The sequence below is a fragment of the Phoxinus phoxinus genome (genome assembly GCF_949152265.1).
Source record: "Phoxinus phoxinus genome assembly, chromosome: 5".
In the NCBI taxonomy this organism is placed as follows: Eukaryota; Metazoa; Chordata; class Actinopteri; order Cypriniformes; family Leuciscidae; genus Phoxinus; species Phoxinus phoxinus.
Window position 1 is genome coordinate 7182658 of NC_136880.1, and position 27165 is coordinate 7209822.

Consider the following 27165-nt stretch of genomic DNA (forward strand, 5'->3'; position numbering starts at 1 on the left):
CCTGAAAAACCTCCTCATGCAAATGTAAAAAAAAATTTTGAGATAAATGGGAGTTATTGCGAAATTGACCTGTTTCCATTGAGCCGATTTTCGATTCGCAATTTCAATTTGCGCAATTTAAAGGGTAACTTTTAATTGAAACGCGGATGACAGACACCACAAAGTTGCATAGTAAAAGAAAATCTGGTTTTCAAAAAACGAAAGAGAGAAAAGAGAGAGAGGAAAGACTAAAGAAAGGGTGTCAATCTGTTAAAGAATTACAGGAATACTGGATTCTAAACCTCAAAGAAATGCCACAATCAAGACCTCGAAGCAGAACTGAGGGAGAAACACCCAGAAACTCCTCACATCTGCCGCTCACAGTATAAGAGTCTTTCCTTGCCATTGATGCTTGAATAAAACGCCTACGTCTCCTTCCGTTAATAATAATAATGTCAAGTGCGGTGGCTGGGATATATAAACCTACCAACGTCCGTTGGCATGATTTTTTAAATGACTTTTCCCGAGAGGAAAATGACGTTTTAGTCAATAGAAACGCGGCTACTGATGATGAGTGCTCTAAGGCAGGACCAAACCATTTCATGCAGATACAGGGGGGTGGATGTTTACTTTTTGGTCAATGGGGATATTTAACTTTGATTTTCAAAATAAGTACAATCAAAGACATCATTAATTGAATTACTATTTGAAATATACTCAATGATGATGAATTATATAGTGTATAATATAATATACATTTTTAATTACTTTTTACCTATTTGTTGGGCCCCCTGTCAGTCAGGGGCCCTTGGAATCGTCCTAACTTTTACCCCCTATACGGCGCCCCTGACTGTAGAACGCAAAAGCCGAATCCTGGACATTTTGGGCGACATCAAAATACTGGGCAGACTCACGGAGACTCACTAGTAGCATAGCCTTGTTGTTTACTGCGATCTCTTACCGGTAGGCGTGGCCTCCTAGGGCAGCGAAGCAAGTGCATTCTGGGAGTTGTTGTCTTTCATCCCCATGAGCCAAAAATACATTTTCTGGCTTTTCTCAGTCTAGAAGGCTCCAAATTCAAAAATAATTCCACATTTCTTCTACATAAATGACCCATTTTAAATACACATTCATCTTTCCAGAGGTGAAGTGTTCCTTTAAGAGACAAACGGAAGCATTGTTACATGAGGATTCTTAGTAACGTGATCTGTTTTTAAATACACTGTTGATAGGTTGACTCCTCAGTACCTGACGGTGCCATTGGGAAACAAAAGTCTTCACCACCGTCTAGTTCATCTCTGCTGGGGGACCATGAAGAAACTTTGGATGGAAAGGATGTAGTACATGGGGATATCTCAAACAACCTTCAGAAACCATCCAAGACATCAATAAGCCCACAGCATCAAGTAAGAAGGCTTTCTAGTATCACAAGTTCCTACTAGTAACTTTTAAAGGTTATTATTTGAATGAACATTAAAAAGAAAGGATATAATTGTAAAAAAAAAGAAAAAAAGAGAGACAACAAGTTGAAACACATTCAACTTATGTTTAACAACGTGTCATTTTTTTATTTAAATGTATGGCATGCAGCTCACCTCCTGGTGGAAAAGAAAAGACACAGAGGTTGTGGTTTCTGTGGTCCCCACCTAGAACAGGGCAAACGATTACTGTTCGTCACCGTGAGCTCCGGACACTTCAACCGCACCGGTGGTTATATGGCGAGGTAGTGTGCATTTCATTCTCTTCAAAATTGAGTTATACAAACTGTAATTAAGTTTTACAATTATAAATCTGTAGTTCTATATTAACACTTCAGCTACCACTATTTGGTAAAGAAGTAAATTTAGGACAAAGATAGTTCCTTAATAGGTAATCAATCAATAAATATAAAATAACATTAGCTTTGTTAAGAAGTACTGTAACAACGAACGATGACAAATGATAAACAATTACTAAATAATCACCACATTAACGTATCTGAGATGTGACCAGTTGTCTTTTTGTACTCTTACCATGGTCATAAAATGCATTGCTATTTACCTATAAACTCTGTATGAACTGCTAGTGATCTGATCCACTATTTTAAATTGAAAACCTTTTTTTTCACATTTAAATAAAGGTCCAGATCACTACTTGTTTCTGCATATTGACTACATAACATCTGAGTCATTAGAAAACGACCACATTCAGAGTAAAAAATACAATGTATTATGTCTCAGACAGTGTAGTTGGTAATAATTGCTAATAATTTGTCATAGTTACTTAATATTTCATAATGAGGTTGATCTAATTCATTAATTATTGATTACCTATAAAGAAACTACATCAGTTCTAAGTTGACTAGTAATTACTGATTAGGTAAACTTGTTTTTACATTAGTTAATAGTAGTAGATGGCTGAAGTGTTTATGTAGTTTTACTCATTTGTCCTGCATTAATTCATGCACAGATACCTATTAGTGATGGACCATTATTGTGTAGTATAATCAGGGTGCGATTTGCCGGTGGGGGGTGGGGGTGGGGGGGGGGGGGCTGGGGGGGGGGGTGCGTGGGATTTCCCCCTTTCTGGTCAATGTATCCCTGCCTCTGCTATTATTTGTATCCCCGGCGGGGATCAATTTATCCCCCCCTCAAAGTGATCATAGTGCTACTACACGGCGAGACGGATCACAAAACTTATCACGGATCCGTGGTTTGAAGTAAATTTTATTTTAAAATGATTACTCTCTCACTCTTGAGCGTCTGGCGCAAGTTATTTCAATGTTAAGTCAATGTAAAGACGCGTTTACGCACGTCTAGAGGTCCTGCAGCGCGGTGCGGTAGACGCGAGCCTCATTCGCGTGAACTGGACGAATTGCTATCACAGATAATGTCTTTTCTATCATTTCACTGTAGCTCAGCATCGCGATGTAAAGTTAACGTTATTACATGATCACAGTTTATATTTGTGGGGAAAGATAAGCTATTAGAGTAAAAATATTGCGTTAGGCTGCTTCATTAGTTAATAAGAAAAAAGATTTTACAATTCCAGCACATGCAGTGATGAAGTTCATGTTCTCATGATTTATTTTTATTAATAAAAATGTTTCAAAACATTCCCCCCTCTGTTTTTTTTACAAATCGCACCCTGAGTATAATTATAGACATATGGTTAGTTACCTTGTGTTTGTTATGTGTTTCTTGGTTGAAATATTGAAATGGATAAATGTAACAAACCAAAAGTACAAATTAAATTAAATTGTATGTCCTTATGATTGGAACAGTAAGTTTAATGTCTTCTTAACATTGTATTTTTACTTTATGATACAACTTCAAAGAAATAAAAACATTTCTCCTACATTTCTTATTTAGATAATTGAAGGCCTGTTTCATCTTGCTGTCAATTAGCTGGAGATGGGGAACTCCATACATTCTCAATCACTACACAGCATGGGTGATTCTGCATGGGGAAAGCTCACAGCTTGTCAAAGGTGATCACAGTGGTTGCATGGACTACAGTGTGGATGTGCAATTTTGTGTGTTTGTGCAGGGACCTTATGTATGAAAAATTATAAATGATCTATTGCAACACTACATAACGAATGTATAGTGATTATGCCAGCTTTCCATATTGCTTTGAAAAGCTAAATTTACTACCGGTAATTATGGTTTACAGTGCAAAGGTAATTATTATTTACCTTTTTCATTAGGTCAACTTCGACAATTACCAGGCAATTCTTTTAATTTGTGAACATCTGCGACGTCCACTGGAAACTTGCAGAATCATATGTATATGTCATTATTTACAGTGTCTGGTTTATTATTAAAAGATGTATTGGTTGCATTTTCCCCTTATCATTTTCAGTACATAAATGCTGTCAACCACACAGTGTACTTGATGGACCCTTCAAAAAATAACACAGAGAAAGCTGATTCCATTCATGCTGCCAAAAAAATCAGGTATTCATTTTATAACTCATTAAATTCCTAAACCAAGGAGTGGTCGTTGGTGGAGATACATATTCACTGATTTACATTCACTAAAAGGGTTACACCAAATATTAACCCAATAGCCTGGTAAAAAATTAAGGAAATTCACTATATCATATATATTTCCCGAATCGCAAATTAAATTAATTACATCACAATTTATGGAGACATTACAGATGTTGTAAAGACTTTGAATTACATTAAATTAATGGATTTATTTACAAGCCATACCTTGTAATTTGGTTTAGTATAAACTTATTTGGGTGTTCAAAGACTTTCACGATTAGAAGAAGAGTTATACGTTTAGAACTTACTTATCATTTGAAAGCAAAGCTTTTTAAAATATTTTCCTAATTAATACATATTCCTGTAATACATCACATACAGTGGGTACCTACAGATGAGGAAAACGTGCCATGGAAAAATTGAGTGGGTGGAAAATGGAAAGGAGGAGTTCTGACACATCCAGTCCAGCAGGATGCCAGTAGCTGTGGGGTCATTGTCACCTTGGTATGTGATGTTTTGTAATATCTATCTCTCCGTTTTCTTTCATAAATTAAGTTTCTTTGTAAATGTAAAGTATGTTTGTTTCAACAATTTACACAACATGACACAATACAAAATAATTGGAATATTGTAGCTGGGAATGCTGACCTATGCTGGAGTCTGACACAGTCCACACAATGTTTGTAAATATCATTATTTGTTTAGATGGCAAGGGCAATAGTGAGGGCATTTCCAGCTGTTCCAGTTTTACATTTTGGAACATCAAAAATAAAATGCTGCTTAACAGTTTAGACTCTAGTCAGAAGTCAAATGCACAATGCAGAAGTCTAGTGTAATGTAAAAACAGTAGTAGAAAAAATATTTTATTAAATTAAACTTCAGTGAATTTGTAATTTGAATACAACTATCTGTTAATGCAGCTTCAGAGGGAAATAGATGGTTATAACAATAACTCAATAATTCAAAGAAAGAATTCACACTAGTTAAAATGTTTTCTGACGGTCAACACTCAGAGCCAGGTTGTATATTATTACATTAAAGCTTCCACAAAATGTAGGGTTGCTAGAGTAGTATCAGCTAAGACAGACAGAAGGTGTTTCTCAATGTCAAGGATACTTCCTTGGCAGGACGCGTCCTTCCAAGTAATTTCCTTCAGAGGCTAGGCGAGGATCTTCTTTAGGTTTCGAGAGAACACATAAATGGAACATTCTAGCAAGTGCACGTCATTGCGTCCGTCAGTGAAAAGGTAAGTTTCAGCGCGGCAAAAAATTGCAAAAATGGAAATGCTACTGGCTTGTTTGTTGTACAGCATTTTTGTGGAGATGGAAATTGGGAGACAGGATCGGCGTCAGGATCGCAGGAGGAGAATGCTAATTTGTCGCCACCTCTGGCGTCAAAGACGTGGGATGGTCATTAATTTATAAATAAATAATAGCGAATACAACCCCGCAAACTCTAACGCGAAGCGGAGGGGTCTTGAATAAACATAAAAGGGTTGTATTCGCTGTAAAAACCGGCTCGCTATACATTATTCCGCTTATTACATGGCTGCCTACCTAACAAAATAAATCAATAAAAATAAATCAATAATTTGAGACAAAATATTGATTTAAAAATGATTGTATTGCCTGAGTGAACAGAACTGCGTCCTTAGCAACATTCTATCTGTTAAAACACATGCAATGGTAAAATATGTGATCAACAAAAAAAGGCTATATGAAGTAAGAATTACAAGGTGAATAACCAGTAAAAAGGGAACGGCTTTAAATCCCCCCCTGCAAATCAGTTGAGCCGATATGTTTAATAGTTTAACAAACATTAAATAAATGGCAAAACTGAAATTAGTTTTATAATTAAACCTTCCTCTCTTCTTCATGTTGTACAGGCTCGGCGCTACTGTCCCATCAATGCCACAGTGCCAGTACTGCAGCGGTACTATGGGGGGGGAGGACACTCGGCCAGACTTCAGGCTGGGCGGAGAGGCTAATGCAGCAGCTGATGGTGGCCCTGAAGACCGACAGGCAGCACGGATGGGGCCCGACCCTGGAGACACTCGTGTTCCTGTTCTGGCTGGCCACCGGTTCAGCCTACAGAGTTGTCTCCAGGGTCTTTAGCATGCCACTTCCAACAGTGAACAGGGTTGTCCACAGGATGGTGGATGAGGTGGTGGCTGTGCTCCCCAATTTGTTCACGTCCCCCGCACACAGGAGGAGCTCCAAGTGGTTGGGGATGGTTTCGCTCGTTTGGCTAATCACCAAGTATTTGGCAGGGGCAGTAGACGGCTGCCAAATGTCCCGGGGGCCCTGATGGTCACGATTATAATAACAGAAAGCTCTTCCCTTCAATGGTGCTCCAGGCAGTCTGTGACCATCAGGGTTCAGACACGCTTTATTGACATCTTTGTGGGTTACCCAGGAAGTGTGCATGATGCACGCATCCTTAAGAACAGCCCCATCTACACTAGGAGGACAATAGGAGGACCTAGCTGATGGTGGCTACCCAAGTCTACAGGAACCCCTGGGCCTTATCGCACCATATAAGAGGCCAGTGAGAGGCGTGGCAGAGCAAAGGTTTAACTACCATCATTCCAGAGGTCGCACAATCATTGAGCGTGCATTTGGAATTATGAAAACCCGCTTCAGGAGCATCTTTTTAGAAGCACTTGAAGTACATACACTGTTTGTCCCTAAGGTAATAAATCATTGCAATATTTCTGTTGTGAACTTCTTAATTAAAGCATAGTATTCTCAACATAACAGTATCCTTTTGCTCTGCCTTGTGCACAGGTGGTGACGGCATGTGTTATTTAGCACATCATTTGTGTTGGTGTCGGGGATGTGCTGGAAGAGGTTGTGGAGGAGGAGGACAACCAGCCACCTCTGGAGCTTGATGGTGGGGAGAGCCGGAGTGGAGCTGCTTGGCGGGCTGCGCTGACCAACGAGGTGTCTGCACTCCACGAGGCACCTCTGGACCATGAGTATTTTTGCCCATAACAAAACTTGTTTAAGTTGTTGTATATAGTTGTAAATGTTTAAGTTGTTTTATATAGTTGTAGATATGAGAATGTTGTTAAATGAATTTGCTGCTTCATGTATATAGTTGTCAATATAGAAATGTTTAAATAAAAAAAATGTAACAAAGGTGAAATTAATGCTTTTTGTAGAGCTTGGAATACCTAATCACAAAACGTTGTAAATAAGGGTGAGGATATTGTCAATACATTGTTTTAGGTTCACATGCTAGTTATTTGTTACCAAGTTTTTCTTTCTATTGCAGTCTAAAGAACAAGGTTTTTAAAAAATGGATATACAGTTTATATTAAATAATTAAGGGGCAAAGACAAAAGCAGTTCAATTTAATTGACTTTATTTTTATTTATTTTCCGCCAACCTCTCCAACAGCAAAAAAAAATAGGTTTGACCTCTCTCTGGCCTCTGCTTCCCTCCTCTCATCTGCCTCCCTCTGGTATTTAATATCCTCTTTTAGGAGCTGTAGGATTGGATCCTCTCGCTTCCTTCTCCTTTTCTCTCCTCTGTGCCCTGCTCTCTCTTTGCTGCTGTCTCTCACTCTCTCCTCCTCCTCCTCCTCCTCCTCCTCCTCCTCCTCCTCCTCCTCCTCGTCTCTCCCTTCATCTACCTCTTGTGCAGTGCTTGGCCCTGGTTTTTCCTCTTGGATCGAGCCAATAAGGCAAGGGGGCGAGACTGCTGCAGACTGCCCTAATGCCTCGTCCATGAGGGCAAACCAGGTCCAATTTGCTGCTGTTGCCTTGCCATCCTCTGTCCCTTGACCTGTGGCAGGACACTTACATTCCTAAACAGTGAAGATCAGAAAGTTGTAAGGATGTTCACAACCGTTCAAAAGTTTGGGGTCAGTACGATTTTAAATGCTTTTAAAAAGAATTATCTTCTGCTAACCATGATATAAATACAACACAATTCAATAGTATTAAATATTGTTTCAGTGTAAATCAGCTGTTTTCTATGTGAATATATATTAAAGTGTAATTTATTCCTGTGATCAAAGCTGAATTTTCAGCATCATTACTCCAGTCTTCAGTGTCACACGATCCTTCACAAATCAGTATAATATGACGATTTGATGCTCAAGAAACATTTATTATTATTATAAATGTTGAAAGCTTTTGTTGGTCTGTCAGTTTTTTATTTATTTATTTCCTCCAAAAAATGTAATTATCACTGACCCCAAATAAAATAAAATAAAAAGAAGATTACACAGCTATCACTTCTGAACATTAAATAATTTGCTTCTCACCGATATCCGTTCGCCGCGGTGTCTCTCCCCCCGGTAAACAACTGCATTTTTTCTAGACGGAGACATATAAACGCCTCCGTTTGTTCCTTGGTCCCTGTTAAAAAAGACGAGAAAGCTATGAATAACGCTGTGAATGGCAGGCCTATAATATTAACGTTACAGTACTGTGTACAACTTAAGACGCTTGGAAACGTGGTTTGGAGGCCATGTCTGTGTAGAAGCTGTAGCATTATTTGAGGAGATCGTGTTTTTTCTTCCTGAACGAAAGTCTTAAATTGGATGAGCTCTTTTCCAAAGTCTTTGTCCAGATCATCCGAATATTTGGAGGAGAGTGCAGCAGCGCATTTATGCGCACTATCACAGTCTGTGTCGGTGTTAAACAAAACACTAAATAGTTTGTTCAATTCTGTGTATGCGCCAATGCGTTTGGCAAGACAAAATAGCAACTTGTCCAAGATGACATTGTAGGTTTCCACTTTGAATCGTCGGCTGCCATGCAGGCCTAGAAGAGCATCACTTTCTCCTGATTCATCTGGAAAATATTTTCGTTGTTTTACTCTTTTGGTCTCCTGCTCAAATAGGTGAGTAACTCCCTCAATATCTCGAGCGGCATTTTCGTACTTCTCAAACTGATCCCTCTGCGATGCCACATAAGAACGCAGTGACTCCAAAAGACTTTCTGCATTGTCTAAAGTTATGTCATGCTTTTGCAAAGTCTCAGTAATGGCCTTGAACCTGGTTAGTATGCTATCCCAAACATTTGTCATAATCGCAGTCTCCAATTTATCAAGCTGAGCACAGAGTGATCTGGCCTAACGTCTGGCGTCCCCCTTCTCCTCCAGATCGATGGAAAATCTGCCCAAAGCCTCTCTGATGGCCTTGTAGTTTTCCTTCAATGCCTTGGTCGAGTCCGCTCTGCATGTCCACCTGGTATTGGATAAGGGTTTTAGAGTCCTGGTCACATCTTTGTTGTGGAAGATTTTATCCCAGCGGTGTGTGGACTTATGCTGCCTTCACGTGCTGTGGAAAAGATGATATTTTCCACTTGTGAACTGGTATTTACCAGTGTGTTGTGTTCAAGTGCTTTTATGATATTTTCCACTTGTGAACTGGTATTTACCAGTGTGTTGTGTTCAAGTGCTTTTGTTGTCGTAATGTAGGAAAAAGATGGACTCACAGATCCAGACCTGTTATTTGCCTAAAACGATTTTAGATTGCTCAAGTCATCTGCTACAGCAAGAAGATGATTTGTCAAAACTCAAACGGTAAATAATATGCTAATGCTGTATATTTTCTAGATCATGAATAGTAGATATATTTTTTTAAGGACAAGGGAGTTAATAGAGCTAATATTTCTGTTTTAGCTGCAAATGCTAGGTCTACCCTTATGTGAAGCATAGCTACTAGCCTAATCTTTCCTACCAGCTCAAAAACAGTGAAGGCCTACCATACATACACGCATACATAAAATGAATAACTGACCCCGGGTTTTTGTTTTCTAAAGTCTTGTCATACTACACTGCTTGGAGCAAGACAATCCGGTGGTCTTAAAAACCGGAACTGCCTGGAAGACTCTTCTAAACATGCAGGACAGCACATTTAAGAGTCATCTGAGGCTCACCAGAGAGCAGTTCCACCTATTCTGCAATCAATTAAGGCAACATGGGATGACTGATGACCACTCACCAGGAGGTCCTGCAAGAATTCCTGTAGAGAAAAAGGTGGTGATGCTGCTTTGGTATCTCGCGAATCAGAACTCATTTCGTGAGATCTCTGATAAATTTGATGTCAGTCAAGGAGCAGCGCATAACGTCATCATTGAAATGCTTGACCGTACATGTGCCATTGCAGAACACTACATTGTCTGGCCAAATGACTGTCAAAAGACCATCCAAGCAGCTCTGTTCAGAAGGTCGTGCGGAATTGATGGGATAGTTGGTGCAATTGATGGATGCCATTTCAGAATCCAGCGGCCACCTGTTAGGGGGGGGGGATTATTTAAACAGGAAGGCCTACAATTCTGTGCTGCTGCAGGGTATTGTAGACGACCTAGGAAGGTTCACATATATTTTTGCTGGGCCTCCCGGTAGAGTACATGATGCTCGCATGCTTAGGCTATCCCCATTCTTCAATACCCATGAACAGAAGTTGGGAGGCTACAAACTACTCAGGGATGGTGCATATGTCTGCAACAGCTTCCCATTCATTGTCACTCCAAAACATGACAATGGAGCCTTGGGTGAAGATGACTTGCGCAGAAATGCAATGATATGCAGTGGGAGGGTAATAGTGGAACAGGCGTTTGGCCGCTTAAAGTGTAAATGGAGACGGCTCCGTGAACTACAAAACTCTCGTGTAGATGTAATTGTGAAAGTCATTGTAGCAGCTTGTGCGCTTCACAATATGTGTATTGGGGAGTCTGAAAGTACATGTGATGAGCACCCAATCAGGTGCCCTCGTGAAGAGGATGAGAATGAATGAACATTACTGTATGCTACAGTATTTGAATATGAATATGCTACTAGCCTATCCAAACTCATTTTTATCATAGGCATTCTATTTCATCCCCTGACACTTTTACTATCATCCAAGCAAGTTAAAGCAATGCCTAACATGTGAAAAATTCTGATTAACAAGTTAAAGACTTTATGTTCAGATGTAAAAAGAAAACAAATCAGACAGTGGTGTGATTCCTCAGAATCGTTTAATTTAACGACTCTTTTCCACAACAATTCAGAACACTATCTTGAAAATAACTTAGCTGTACTTTGATGCTGTTTGATTTCAACGTAGTATATTATTTGAACATATACTATATTTTTGTATTTTTTTGAAATTCTTTGTTATGAATCTCTTTTGTAAACAAGTAATTTGTTCTGTAAAAATAAACCTTTGAAAAAAGAAATAAAATCTCATTTGTAAACATAACTCATTTTCTGTAAACATAAACTCTTGTAAAATAACACCATTATTTAAAATAACATAAAATATACAGAGGTGTAGGCTTCATTAAAAACAGGCCTAAAACATAAACAGTAAACAAATAAAATAAAATAAAAAATTTGTATCTATTGTTGCTCATGGGACTGCTGCAGCATCTGCTTGAATAAAGCATTAGTGGTTTTAATTTCCCCCATGATTTCTTCGTGTCGGCGCTGCGTGGCTTCATCACCGGGACATCACCTGTGTTATGTCTTCACGACGCTTCCTCTTCCGTGCCAAAGCACTGGTGTGAGGAGGTGATAAGGTTGAAGGCCCTGCGCTCTCAGAATCTGAGGAATGTGCAATGGAGGGAGAAGACAATTCTTCCTCAGTAGAAGAGTTGCCGAACATCAAGGGTTGCTTGAAGGCCTCTGGCCGCCTAACAGTAACCCCCTTTGCTGTCCCGATTACCGGGAAATCTACGTCATGATGCCCCCCAATAAGTTCCCCCATTTCTTTGAAAAACTGGAACTTGGTAGGAGCTTTCCCTGTGGATGCATTGTTGTCTACTGCCTTCTTGTATGCATCTTCCAGGGTGGTCCACTTTCTGGACACCTTGTCTACATCAAAATGCTGGTTGAACTGACTTTGCAACTTCGCCGCAATTTCCTGCCAGAAGGATCGCTTCTTCCCCCTGGACATTTTGATCCTGGAGTTTAGTTCAGCGAGGTTGCGAGGAAGTTCACTGTCATCTTTCATTAGATGTTGGCGCATCAGGTCAATCAAAAAAAGGGTCTGGTCCCTGGTGAAACCCTGGTTCTGGGGCAGCTCTGCTGTAGTGTTCTCATCTAGATAGATAGACAGATAGATAATTTAGATAGATAGATAGATAGATAGATAGATAATTCAGACAGACAGATAGATAGATAGATAATTCAGACAGACAGACAGATAATTCAGACAGACAGACAGATAGATAATTCAGACAGACAGACAGACAGACAGACAGATAGATAGACAGACAGATCATTTAGATAGACAGATAGATAGATAGATAATTCAGACAGACAGATAGATAGATAGACAGACAGATCATTTAGATAGACAGATAGATAGATAGATAATTCAGACAGACAGATAGACAGACAGACAGATATAGATAATTCAGACAGACAGACAGACAGATAGATAGATAGATAGTTCCTATCGACTGCTTGCTAGCATCTGCTCTGGGTAGGTAACACCAAACATAACTTTATTTTTAAAACTGACACTGAGTGTTAACGCATTATATTACAATTGTTAATGACACAACATTGTATAGGCTACAAAAACAATCCGCTAACAGTAGCAAAAAACGTTTAGTTGTGTACAATGCTTACCATTCACAACGCTTGCGTCGCTCTCCGCCATGTTGAAAAGGTCAAAGGTTATCTCATCTCGGCAACTCGTGCATCAAAATATTCTACGAGTTGCCCAGTGGAAAATACCACATGAGGGGGTGTTCATGTGCATTTTCCACGTCGGCTTTTGGTATTTACCATAATTACCATAGCACGTGAAGGCACCATTACTAAGCATTACCATTACTGATTACACCAGCACAGGGCACATAATGAATCAGGGGATTTCTTTTTTTAAGATGAGCCTGAAGGCCATTGTATTTACCGGACATGTTACTGGCGTTGTCGTAACTTTGGCCTCTGCAATTTGACAGGTCTAACTCAAGATCATTTATCATTTTCATGACACAATCAGCGAGGCTTTCTCCCGTGTGGCTATAAATAGACTCGAAACCAACAAATCGCTCAACTACTTCACCTTCATCACTGACACATCTAAAGATAAATGTCAGCTGGTCAGTATGTGACATGTCGGGCGTTGAATCCGTGATGATTGAAAAATATTTGGCATGCTGTAGTTCGGATGCGATCCTCCTCTTTACTTTCTCACCCATTAAACAAATGAGCTCATCACACACAGTAGATGACAGGTAAGATGTGGTGCCTCTTCCCTTTTGACCGTATATCTCCAGGTGCTCTTTTAAGAATGGATCAAACTCTGCAATGAGTTCCAACCATTCCTCGATGAGCCCAGAAGTCTGTCCTCCCCTCTGAACGCTAAACCTCTCACACTCAAGAATTTGATTACAGCCACAACACGCTGCAAAACCTCTCTCCAATACTTTTCCTCATCATCTCTTTGTTGTCTGAGTAAGGCATCCACTGTGCCCACATTCCTTGATCTCCTTAAAAGGGCTAACATACTTTCACAATGGCTTGCACTCTTCATGAGCCTAAACTCACTCAGGATGTTTCCAGTCAGAATATCAAGATGTTAAAGCATTTTGCTGCAAGGACAGCAATTTGCATGCGAAGCAATAAACCATGCCTGTTGAAGGCGAGTAAATCAACCAATCTCCAGACACCACCTGTTTGTTTGGGAGGTGGCATTGCAAAAGATCATTTGTAAGAAATCGCTTTTTCATACCAGTGTCCCGTGCAGAGGCTGGGTATTTAGCTGCCCGATTGTGATAGGTGGCGGAACCTTTAGAAATAGCCAGTTCTATCACTAGCTCGGTTAGATCTCCCCATAGTGCAGGATCAGTTGAGAGGGTAAAATGATTCACAGGCTTCGGCGGCACATCTGGCCTGGAGGTGTCTTCATTGACGACATCCCTAACGTACTCATCTTCCCCCAGATCTTCCTCGTCACCATCTCCTTCGAGTGCACTCTCATGTACCTGGCTGGAAGTGCTTTCGACCATATCTACAATGTCTATAAAGGTAAATACGGTGCAAAATGTGAGAGCTTGTAGAATACAATGTGAGAACTTTCAGAACAAAAAATATTGCAGGGATATTGTGATTTCAAAATATGTTAGTAACTAAGCTGAATTTTATTAGGTTTAGTGACAACATGGTACAATGTTTACATGGTACAATTTCTGGTAAGCTACTCTTTTTTTTATTGCTTGACACAAATTTCACGATTTCAATTCAATTATTGTGATTTGATTTAATATTGACTCATTTGGATAAATATTAGGTACACAAGATAGGCATTAATTTTTCTCAAGAAAAAAAATAATCTTATCTAATGCTGTAAACATACAGAGAGCCCTATCAGCTGGCAGTATTATTTAAGGTTAAAAATAACTCATATCATTTTTTATTAGAATAACAACTTTATTTAATGATATAAGTAACAATATAATAAATATGTAATATACTGCTAGCAGCCTAACGTTACACATATTTAGCAAAATACTATAGCTTTTTTTTCTAGCCAACTAACGTGCTATAGCCTATATTATGGTCATTAAATGGCTTTCCTGAGGTAAAATGTTATGTGAATTGTTCTCCAGCTTTTTATGCGTTTTATGGACCTCTTTCCACAGTTGAAACACACTGATTGTTCGATATTATGTATTAGGAATAAGTTATACGTTTACGTACATTTCGGTAAGTTGTTCAGATGTTTTATTCTGCAAGTTCTCACATCGTATTCTATCTAACAGTACAAGCTCTCACATTTTGCACCATATTTACCTTCATTAATGTGCTCTTCCTCTCCCGAGTCTTCCTCGCTCCTGTCTCCCCATCGCCGACGCCTAGGCTAACATTAACCGTAAGGGCTGCTGCTGCAGCATCTCCCCCGCAAGCGGCGGCGGTACCGGCGTCTCCACAGTTAGCTCCGGTTTCGTCAGGACCCCCATCCTCCTCTTTCACCTGGCGGTCATCGCTGACGCCTAGGCTAACATTAGCCGTAAGGGCTGCAGCATCTCCCCCGCAAGCGCCGGCGGTACCGGCGTCTCCACAGTTAGCTCCGGCTTCGTCAGTCGCAATTCCCGTGATGTTCTCACAAAAAATGTTTCGATCCCTGGAACATTCTGAATTGTAGCTAAACGTCTAGCGTCCTTGTCTTTCTTTAATTTTCTTTTTGCGAAATTGACGTCTGTCCATTTTGGATTTAGACTCATTTTCTGTAGCCGTTAAAAAAATGACACATTTGCGCGTACTTTTTGTGGACCAACTCAACTCTGACAGATTGGTGAGGGAGGGGGGGGGGAGTGATAGATAGTGGTCATGTAATCTTTATTTATTTATAATTTATAATTATTATTATTATTAAATTAGTGTTCATAATTATGTATGGTCTTTCAAGAATTCCAAGTTAATAATATAACAATTTACGAAAAATATTTTTAAAGCATGTGATGATAGTGTAGTGGTGCCCCCCTAGTGGTTGTGAATGGTTGGTGCCCCTGGGCACTGCCGGTGACGGCAAACAAGCTAACAATTATTAAAATGACAGCTTAGCCATAACGTAATTTGTATAATTTGTAATATCAATACGGTAGTAATTTGTACTGCCATTTAAACGTTAAACTTTACTTATATGACGGTTATAACAAATGTATGGTAACGTAAATATACTTACATTTAAAAGCATATTGCCCGGTTATTGCTCCGACTCCGCTAACGTCCGACATTTTGTATTTTTTTTTAAACAAGATAGCAATTTGAGAGCGCGAAGTCTACACATATGCATCCTTTCCTGTATATGGGATATTTTCCGAACGAAGGACTCCGCCCTTGGTTGAAATTCTGAGGGTCCTCGACATTGGAACAGTCCTTCGACGGATGTCGATGACGTAGCATCCTCGAAATTCCGGCTTCCGAGGATCCTTCCTTGACATTGAGAAACGGCTAGAATACGGCCTGTGGCCTAGCCTAGAAATTTAGACGCACCCTAGCGGCAGCAAACTTTATTTTGCAGCCAGGGTAGTCTAGCAACTCTCCATTGACTTTCGAGCTGGAAAAATCTAAATTGTGTCAGGCCGATCACATCGTGTATACACACTAAAAAATGCTGGGTTATTTTTTCAACCCAACCGCTGGGTTGAGACTGTTGGGTCATTTTATTGGGTTATTTTCTGAGTGTTGGGTAGTTTTTGTGTGTAACCCAATCGTTGGGTTACCGGTTGGGTCAAGTATACTGACAGTTGAAACAGTGAACTTGAACACCCCATTGACGCCTCAAACAAGGCTTCAGACCAACAACTCTACCTTCGCGGACATTTTGAACCACCTCAGTGTATCGCTTTTCAGCGAGGACAGCTGTTATTCGGAGAAAAAGGTATGTTTTAGAGTATTTAATCTAGAAAACTATTACTGTACCCCAGAAAATGCAAAAGTATGCAAAATATGGCGATTCACACGACACAACCGTCGTGAAAAGTAACCCCATAGCTTTGTTCTTTGGTTTGTTAGGCATAACGTTATACTCTGTTATACAGCTTTTTCCTGCCTTTTGAATAATTCAAATGTCTCTTTTGGCCAACATTTCCCCTGAAATATGGGACTTATGTGAGTCATTTAGTTTGCTAACGTTACGTGTCTTTATATTGTTTTTTTTAAGGTCGATAACGTTAGTCGATACGCGAGCATCGTTTGCTTTATGATACGACACTCGCGTCAGGCGTTTGTAAACTATTGCCTTTTTTGTTTAAAATTAACCAAATTAGAGTATACATCATGAGTCCATCAGCCAAACCGTGTTTTTGTCCAGTCATGAAACCCTAGAGTGAGTCTTGAATAAGTGTTAATAACGTTAGTCTGATCATTTAGACCTGTTATACATAACATTATCTCTAACGTTACTTTAGCTGATTAAGTTAAGTTACCTACAGCTAACGTGTGTAATATATTCATATCTATAAATAGAGAGACGGCTACAATGTTCTTCAGACAGAATAATATGCAGTTTTACTTATTAACCGCGTGACTAACAGGCTTTAAACAAGCTACCACACACACACACACATTTAATATCTTAAGATGTTGAGACATGGCTTTATACAAAGCATATAAGTGAGTCCATGTGTGACATATCTGTAATGTTAGAAGGTGCACTTGCCTAGAAATTTAAAACCATAACGTTAGTCATATCAACGCAGATATAACAAAGTGATAGTTTATTAATTAATTTCGAGAAGGCACTGAATATGTCTGTTGCATAATCCAACGTTTTTCTCTTTGTAAAATAATTAAATATTTGCCCAGACAAAATTACATCTGTACAAAATACATTTTATATATTAATAATAATAGTTCCTGGAAAAATGGATTCAGTGAAACAGATTTGATTATGCAGCAATAAACTAGCCAGTATATCTCAAAGGGTTAGTTCACCCAAAAATTAAAATTCTGTTCTGTCATTAATTATTCACTCTCATGCAACGCAGCTACCATGTTCAAGGCCCAGAAAGGTTGTAAGGACATTGTTAAAATAGTAGTTGCGTTGCTGTCTGGGTCAGAAAGCTCTCGGATTTTATCAAAAATAACTTAATTTGTGTTCTGAAGATGAACAGAGGTCTTACGGGTTTGGAACGACATGAGGGTGAGTAATTAATTACATCATTTACATTTTTGGATGAACTCTCCCTTTAATGCCATGTGTTTTTGACTTTTGATAATTTAAAACATTTTAATGACAAAAGTTAAAATAAGTGAGCAAATGGAAAATATCTGTATCGGCCAAAAAAAAAAATTCTTATTGGTGTATCCCTAGTGCAAAGTTGTCTTTTTGTCAGTCATTGATTAAAAAAAAGTATGTGCTCAAAAGTTAAGTGTATTAGAATTTCTCATATTCTCATCTGTTTGATATACAGTCCATGTTGTCTCATTTAAATGTTTTAAGAAACATGTTGACTACTTAAAACTCACAGCCAATTTGTCCATTTTTCCACTGACAGGTTGCAGAATAACAGCTTATAATAATGGATCATTTTGTACAGGAGAAGCTGAAATAATGGAACTTGGATGTCTTGATACCAATCTTTAAAGATAAACTTTATTTAAGTAAAATTTAAATGCACTTCTTTATGTCCATTAAAACCCATAGAGCTCTGAATAGGTCAGTGTTCTTACATTCTTCTCTTGTCTCTTTTTCTCTTTACAGATGAAAAAATTGATGAAGAAACCCTCCTGCTGCTTGATGAAAAATCACTTCAAGCAATGATACCAAAGATAGGTCTACGTCTGAAATTTAAAAAGCACCTGAGAGAGCTGCTTGTTGTGAGTAAAGAAATCCACATTTAAGATAGGATATATCTACTTTAAGTGCAAAAAAACTGTTGGGGCCCATGTTCGTTTTTAGTTTTCTCACCTAAGGAGAATGCATAATGTACATAGTTCATCAAGTTATTTTGAGTGTTGTTCCTTAGAATTAATTATTTTATTGTCATTATTCTAAGGCAGAGGTCTTCAACCCTGCTCCTGGGGACCCACCGTCCCGTGGAGTTCAGCTCCAACCAAAACACACCTGAACCAGCTAATTAAGCTTTTCAGGATCATTTGAAAATACACAGTCAGGTTGTGCAAATACACAGTGCAGAAGCAGGTCCCCAGGAGCAGGGTTGAAGACCTCTGCCTTAGAATAATGACAATAAAATAATTAATTGATACAAATTTGTATCTGCACAGAAGCCCAAAGTGACATTGCACTCAGGCTGCTACCTGTGATACTGCCCACCCCTGTCTACAAAAACGGGATGAAAATGTTCAAACCAAGCTTGGAAGAAAATATCAAGTCTTTCATTGAATTCAAGAATGTAAGTAATGTAGCATTGCACACATCACTATGCAGACCATACTAAGAGCGACTTAAAATGGCTAAACATATCAACAGTTATTTCAAAGTATTGCATTCTGTATTTGTCATGGCTAAGAATCAAAAAATAACTGTTGAAGAAAAAACGATATGCGATAACTCATTAAAAATGCAATAATCAATATGCGATACGACCCAGTTATTGCAAGCCATTGCGATATGTACATTTGTGATATTTCAATAATTTCTACATATTAAACAGCCCTAATGTTATGTAACGTTATGTTCTAAATTAATTACATAATGCCACTGGGGGACCACAAACGTTTGTCATTACATGGACTGCTTTAATAGAAAGTTAGTAAATATAAAGATTTCTAATATAATTGCTTTTTTGTATTTTTTATTTTTATTCAATTTTTTTGCTCGACCATGGGGTTGAAAACACACTCGCGCGCAGACACACTTTATCGTGCGCTCTCGGACGCACTTGGTCTCTCTGCGCACAGACACACTCGGTCTCTCCCGCGCAGTGTGTGGCTCGCTCGCAGAGTTCGCTTCGCTTTTGTCCAGTCCGGCGAGGCGCCGCTCCGTGCTCAACAAACATTTTTTTTTATATACTCAAATATCTCCACGTCACGTGAGCAGACCAACTAATCGATAATGACATTCGTTGACAACGATTTTCATAATCGATTATTATCGGTTTTATCGATTAGTTGTTGCACCCCTAAATACAACGTGTCACCAGCGCCGCCTCAGATGCGTGCAGAATGTGTGACTGTGGACGTGCTCTTCCTGAACACCGCACTGAAGATGACAACTAAACCCAATGCATTCAAAACGATTTCATACAATAGTGTTCTCATGTTATGTAATATGTCAGTCCCAAATTATACATCGTTATTATTAGTCGTGCATTTCTGCTTGAGCTGCGCGCGCTGAATGAACTGGAACACTTAAGTTTGCTAGCGCATTATTTAACTCAAAGAAACGCATCCTATATGAGATTAATCAGATATATTCAAAATAAACATAATATTACAAATTATTTCTGCAAAATGCAAATGCAAATGCACAAGTGAACTTGAACTAAGTTACGTAAAATTCATTCAGAATGACTCATGTTGTGGACGCGCTCTTCCTGGAGCAACGCGACACGGCAACTAAACTCAAATAATGTACAATGTTTTATTACAATATTGTTCTCTTTATAATGTTATGTAATATGACAGTCCTCCCAATAGTTAATATTAGTCGTGCAGTGCCGCTTGAGCTGCGCTCTGAAGCTGATCAAGCGCACTACAGCGTTAATTCAAGGGATGCATCCAATATAAGATAAATCAGATATAGATCGGCATACACTAAATAAACGCAATATTACAACTTACATTTGCACAAAACAAAAGGCTACGAATGAACACGCAAACTTATAGTCATAGTGAAGGTTTAAAATGGTCCTAAACAAAATGCGCTCGCTTTGTTTCGCGGTTGAGCAGCGCATGAACCTGCTTAATCTGATCAATAAATTGTATCGATTAAATGTATTATCGACAATTAATCGATCGTCGATTAATCGTTGACATCCCTAGTTTGCTTTATTATTTGTAACAGAAAAGGCAAACAATTAGGCTAGAAAATACTTAATCATTTACCGTCAACATTCAGCAAATGCGCATCTACATCATGTAAACAAATCTCTGAATATCTAATAACATTTAATTTCACAAACCTTGCAGATTTAATCGAATCCAGCTGTGATATCTTGTGAAGTGTGCATTTATAGCTTGCATAAACTTGTTACTGCGAGTGTCGGTCGGTCCGTGCGAAGTGAGTGAGTGCGAACAGAAGATCAGCTTCACAGGAGAATCCGATCGATAAACCTTAAATCCTTCATTTTAAAATATGCTGTGCTATATCCAGTTGCCCACTGTCATATTCATATCGGTTTCACTGTGTGCTGTATGTAAAATTAGCATTACCTTGTCTTTATTTGAAAAAAATATGATTACCAGTTCGCACGAAATTACCAAATTACTGAGTGCCCTGTTACAGTGTTTAGCCTACTTAATTTTTTCCACATATTTATATATTTTTTAATAATTACTTTATTTGTGAAAAATACTGATTGCAGATTCAAGAAGCAAGATATATAAAATATCGGCTTTATATCGGCCATCGACCACCCAGCTCTCTAAGATATCGGCATCGGCCATAAAAAAAACCCAATATCGGTCGACCACTAATTTAGAGTGCCTTATTTTATCAATTAGAATAACGATATTTGGCGCCAGTGTATCGATTCTCGTATCGCACGGAAAAGAACAACAATATATCGATATTGTGTCCCACCCCTAATTTTGTATAATGCTGCATTGTGCATTGTGTTGTTTTTAACATTTTTCTGTTTTTAACAGGTTGGGACCAACATAGTTGAATTTTTGAAAGAGGCAGGGCTCACTAAACCCTTCCCCTTTGTCCTTTCGGAATTTTTGCAGACTGTTGTCTACAAACTCCCAGGAACAGAATCCCCTTCAGTAAGACTGCTCCGTGGATATTTGTCATGTTAAACAGTACTGGAACCAAATTTACTAACCCTCTCTAAAATGTTATAAAATGTTATGAGTTTATATAAAAAGGAAAATTGTCAGACTAATGCATACCGTATTTTCCGGACTATAAGTCGCTCCGTTGTATAAGTCGCATCAGTCATAAAATGCGTCATGAAGAGGAAAAAAACATATATTAGTCGCACCTGACTATAAGTCACAGGACCAGCAAACCTATGAAAAAAAGTGTGACTTATAGTCCGGAAAATACGGTATATCTAAAGTATTTTACTTGTGCCACTGTGTTCTTGTGCCACTTTGTTAACCTTACCCCTTAATTTAAACTCATAGCTTTTTTGAGAGTGTCAAAGTAATATATAAAGCACTCGTGCACTTTATATAGAAATAACCTTATGTAATGTAAATGTTAAAAGTGAAGCTAATGTAATTTATTGATGTTATTTGTTTATTTTATATTTCTAAACAAATTGGAATGAAATGTTTTATATGCTGTTTTATATGTAAAGCCGGATCATTGCCACTCTTGACTACGTCACCTTGGTTTTAGCGCTATCCTATTGCGTGCAGAGGGAATTTGAAAGACAATCGTTTATCGTTAAAATATTTTATGTATTAAATATTTTATTGCTAAAAATACTTTTTCACCATAGAGTGTCATTATTTAACAGCATTATGTAGAATTTTAACAAGACAAAAAAAAAAACACAGCAGCACAGATACTGATGCCACAGGGGAGGGTGTTTATAGTGTGTTGGCAATGGCTTCTTATGCACCACATGCAATCATAAACACAGAGGGGATCAACTGAAATTACAAATAAAGATGACATTCTCAGAGCAGGCAAAAGGAAAATTGATCATGGGTAATACATGCCAGTAATGCAAGTAAACAAGCCTGGCAAATAACAAACAAATATTCCAGATGTCTATGCAGAGGCCTGAAGGCATGGAAATATTGCAAGCAATGAGACGTAATACATGCGTGAATACATGAAATGAGACATAAACAGCAACACCATAGATATACTGTGACATAAATAGGTTCACAAAAATGAAAGGGGTGTAAACGGACAGTTTATAATAGTAAAAATAATGTCTTGACACAAGTTGAACACATTATTATTTTCACTCTAGGTAATACAGTACAGTATTTTAAAACCTGGTTTAAAAGCAGCATTTAGTAATTACCTAAATATCTCACTGGTGGTTATATATAAAAATAAATGCAGTCTTCGCTATATGTAATGTTGATATTGTAAGGTGGTTCCTTTAAAAAGCACATTGACATTGAACATTAAATTTGTGTTGCATATTTATTTATTTCTAATACTTTAGTGTTTGATGAGACCAATCACTGTTCCATGTGCGCACAGAAAGAGCCAAGTGGAAGTAGGCAACGTGTGGCAAAGTGGGTGAGTGAACTCACTTGTAAAAGGAGAATTGGAAAGTGAAAAGGAGTAGCAATTTAAAACGTGGATCTGTGTATGTAGCAGTTAAGTGATATTTCGAACTTATTTTAGATCCAGTGTGACCGCTGCAAGAGGTGGTACCACGAAAAGTGCCTGGGCATGACTCAGAAGAAGCTGAAATGGGCCCGAGTTAATAATTGGGACTGCATTTTGTGCTGTTAAATCTGTCGAGTTAACAGAATTACAAAATTTATGTTATTTATCTTTTATTTAAATTATGCTATTGTAATTTTTTTGGGGGGTAAAATAATATTGCTAATTACATTCTGTCCATTTAAAGAAGTGTTCACTATAAAAAAAAGTGTTAAGAGTTTTAAATAATTTGTAAATAACAATTAAATAAAAAAATGTAAATGTGAAATTCAATAACAGAATGTCTAGTACTTTTGTAAGTGACACTGTGAGATGATGTCCTCTCCATCTGAGGCGAAATTTGTCTGTAGACAAAACAGCTAATATTTGAGTTTTGGGGCACTCTTATAATGGAAGACAACATCAGAATGTCATGAAACTTCGTAGTTGACACGGTGAGAAGGAGATCTCTGTCTCAGTGTCCCCCTCCACGTCCAGCATCTCTGTCTCAGTGTCCCACTCCACGTCCCCCTCCTGTTACTACTCTGTCTCAGTGTCCCCCTCCACGTACAGCATCTCTGTCTCAGTGTCCCACTCCACGTCCAGCATCTCTGTCTCAGTGTCCCACTCCTGTGATTACTCATCCAGTATCCCTTGTCAAGTGCCCTGTTGAAACAAGGAAAATAAATCTCACACAACAATCCTCACAAACACACAATCTTCAATCCCCTTCCATGCAGTCAGAATGTCAAGAAACCCAACAAGGTATGCACTGTTTCAAAATATCCAATATGTATAAAGTTTATCTTTCACAATTATAAACTGCTGTTTTCATAGAATTCACACACAGGACCACACTGCTGCCTCTTGACCTCACACAAACATATCTGCATCTGTACTATAGAAATAAAATAGCATTCTACAAAAAGCTTGAGCAAGTTTTCAAAGAAAAAGGTTACAACATCAGCATTACTGCAGAATCACTGGGTTTACATTTAAAATAATTTCTAAAGCATCTCTATTTACATTGTTTCACATGTTTTCTCAAAGGAAATGAAAGACTTATTTGGGAAATGTGGAGTTGGGAGTGCACCATCAGGCACAATATGCTCAACTCCTCTGTTCAACACTACCTCATCCCAGACTACAGTGCCGAATTCCTCAATTGCGCAGGCCACAAACTCCCAAGAACAGCCTCTCCCAGAAGAGCAACCAGGTCCCTCATCTGCTATGCTTTCCACAGAAATACACAGAAGGAGACAAACAAGATCCACATTTTGTGAAGTTTTTGAAGCGCATTCAGAGAGGAGAACAGCTGCTGTAGAGTCACTAGTGCGGCCTGACTTAGAGCGCCAAAGAAGGCTTAAAGAGAGGCGGAGAAGGGTGTTTGAAAAATATATATCTTACCTGCCTTGGAGAAATAATTGAACAACTCAAAAAAATCAGTAAATCCCAAGAAATGATAATCGATCTATTAAAAAATAAAGTTTAACTATATAGTCCATTCCCATGTGTGCATCACATAATTTTTATTGCTCATCACATCATTATTATAGAGATAACAACACAAAATATTCCTCCCTAGACAGGGGACAGTGGTTGACTGGCAGCAATCATTTGATATTAAGTGCTTAATATCATCCTGTACAATCGCATCCACCAGCTCACAAAACAGTAAAATAAAAAAAGCTTTGTTCTTAAGATAAGTTTAAGGCAATTGTTGAAGTCAATGTGATGTTCACAGGCGGCCACAGATTGCATCTCTATGATGTGATGCATTATTGTGAATGTGGGCTTCTGGTGGGTATGGGTCATCCTCCATATCATCTGCCTGCTGATCCTTGTCAATTTGGTCATTGGATTTCAGGCAGATGTTATGAAGAATACAACAGGCTGGCTGTGACTGCGGAAGAAATGTTCTTCACTTTTTTCATGTGCAGACATCTGAGTCTCCTGAATTTTGATTTTAAGATTCCAAATGCATGCTCAATGACTACACGAGCAGAATTCAGTTTCCTATTGAACCATCTCTGCCTGACAGTCAAGTGGCCATTGTCTCTGTATTCATTAGCTGAAGCAAAAGAGGGTATGCAGAATCTCCAATTATATGGATATGTGCTTCTCACACCATGTATGCCTACATACCTCCCTTGGCCCTCTAGAAAGTCTGAAATGAGCTTGAAACTCAGAAGGACTGTACAAATGGACCACATTCTCAACAAAGTGAGGAATTTTAGGCACATTCCTAGGAGAGAGAAAACATTTCTTATGACCTCTCTTCTCTCTCTCTCTCAAAAGCAACTTGCTATTGGCTTCATTTACGTTTTAATGAAATCCTTTAAACCTTTCTTTTATTTGGTGCTGAATTATCTACAGTCTGGGCTGTAAATTTTTTACACTACAAAGTTTCATTAGATGCAAGTTGCAACATACCAAGACCAGATACAGTGCCCTCCACAATTATTGGCACCCCTGTTTAAGATGTGGTCGGGGACTTCTAAAAATTCTCCCTTTTTTTTAAACAACATATAACCCAAATGCAAAAATAGAGAAAAATCCAACCTTTTATTTAAGTACATTACTTTGGTGGTAAAAAAAAAATCAAAAATGTAGAAAAAAAACAACCTTGAAATCATGTGTCCCACAATTATTGGCACCCCTAACAATTCTGCTGAAAAATGTAATTGATTTTTTTTATATATATATTTTTCTGTAGTTGCTAAAGTTGCTCAGGGTATCTAGGAACTTTTAATTAGTAATTCATGACTTCCTGTTTCCCTGGGGTATAAATATGACATGACACAGAGGCCAAATTCTCTTACCCATTTGTCAACATGGCAAAGACAAGAGAACACAAGGAGCCGAACAAGGGAGATGAAGTGATCAACATTTCAAAAGTTACTCTACCGGCCAGCTGCATTTCTGTTTTGTCAAAGGGTCTCACTTATGCCCCAATTAATACAGCAAAAGAATTCCAGACTAAAGTGGACTTATTCAAGTTTCACCGGAGTCTTCAACTGAAAGTTTGGTACTATACATCTGAAGCAGCTATTCGCACGTATGATAAGAAGATAACAACCTTCAAACCTAAGTCAACGTTTATGCCATGTACATCTAATCCAACCTTGAATTCCTTCAACAAGAAAGTAACGTATGACATTGACAAGATTTTTGCATAAAAAAACGAAAACAATACAACCTTTCAAAAGAAGAAGGAGAAGGTTTGAATTGGATTTCTAACAACGATGATCTTGTAATAAAAAGAGCGGACAAGGGAGGTGCGGTTGTGGTATGGGGTAGACATCAGTACATTGAAGAAGCCTTGCGACAACTACAGAACTGTGAGTATTACCAGCGCCTGCAATCCAACCCAATAGAAGGAATTAAAAATGAACTGACTGACATTTTATTACATGCTAAAGAAGAGGGATGGATTTCAAAAAATGAGTGTGAATTTCTATTTTGTAAAAATCCTAGGATCCCTACCTTTTATATGCTTCCGAAAATACATAATCTTGAAAATCCACCAGGGAGACCTATAATTAGCGGAAATGAGTCTATTACAGAGCCAGCTTCTAAATTTGTTGACAGTTTTATTAAACCATTTGTTGGTAAACTTCCATCATTTATTCAGGATACAACACATGTATTGAATACCATCAAAAAAATGAAAATCACTGAGTCATCTATATGGGTTACTATGGATGTAGAATCATTGTATACAAACATAGACCATAAGGATGGTTTGGAAGCATTAGCACACTATTTAGATATGAGATCATCTACAGAAAGGACACCTGCTTGTTTTATTGTACAATTAGCAGAATGGACACTGAACAACAACATCTTCTTGTTTCAAAATGAATTCTATAAACAAATTAAAGGTACAGCTATGGGTGCCTGCTTTGCCCCAAATTATGCAAATTTGTTTTTGGGACTCTGGGAAGAGAGATTTCTATTTTCAGATTTAAATTCATATTTGAAATATGTGGTGTGGTGGGGTAGATATATAGATGGCATTATATTGATATGGAGAGGTTCAGAGCCAGATTTGCTAGCTTTTCATACATATCTGAACAACACCAATGTAAATTTGAAGTCGAGTCTAGATTTTTCATATACTCAGATTAGTTTTTTAGACATTAACATTTTTAAAGGAAGTAATGAGGAGCTACATACCACCATTTTCAGGAAAGAAACTGACAGAAATACCATATTAAGAGCAGACCGTTTTCATCCTAAATGGATGACTGAAAATATTCCCTTTGGTCAGTTTCAGAGATTGAAAAGA

General features: G+C 38.3%; 2 long non-coding RNA genes and 1 pseudogene across 3 annotated transcripts; all 3 read left to right on the top strand.

The window, feature by feature from the left end:
- The first annotated feature begins 1231 nt into the window (after positions 1-1231).
- Positions 1232-3849, top strand: LOC306999280. Its single transcript, XR_013797810.1, has 3 exons — positions 1232-1385; positions 1570-1702; positions 3330-3849. It is a non-coding gene; the product is annotated as an uncharacterized lncRNA (long non-coding RNA).
- A 5959-nt stretch (positions 3850-9808) lies between these two features.
- Positions 9809-10706, top strand: LOC306998345 (annotated as a pseudogene). The gene has a single exon. The product of its transcript is annotated as an uncharacterized misc_RNA (transcript).
- A 5524-nt stretch (positions 10707-16230) lies between these two features.
- On the top strand, positions 16231-21830 carry LOC306999295. The gene is made up of 3 exons (XR_013797816.1): positions 16231-18229; positions 18638-18765; positions 21182-21830. It is a non-coding gene; the product is annotated as an uncharacterized lncRNA (long non-coding RNA).
- The last annotated feature ends 5335 nt before the right edge of the window (positions 21831-27165 follow it).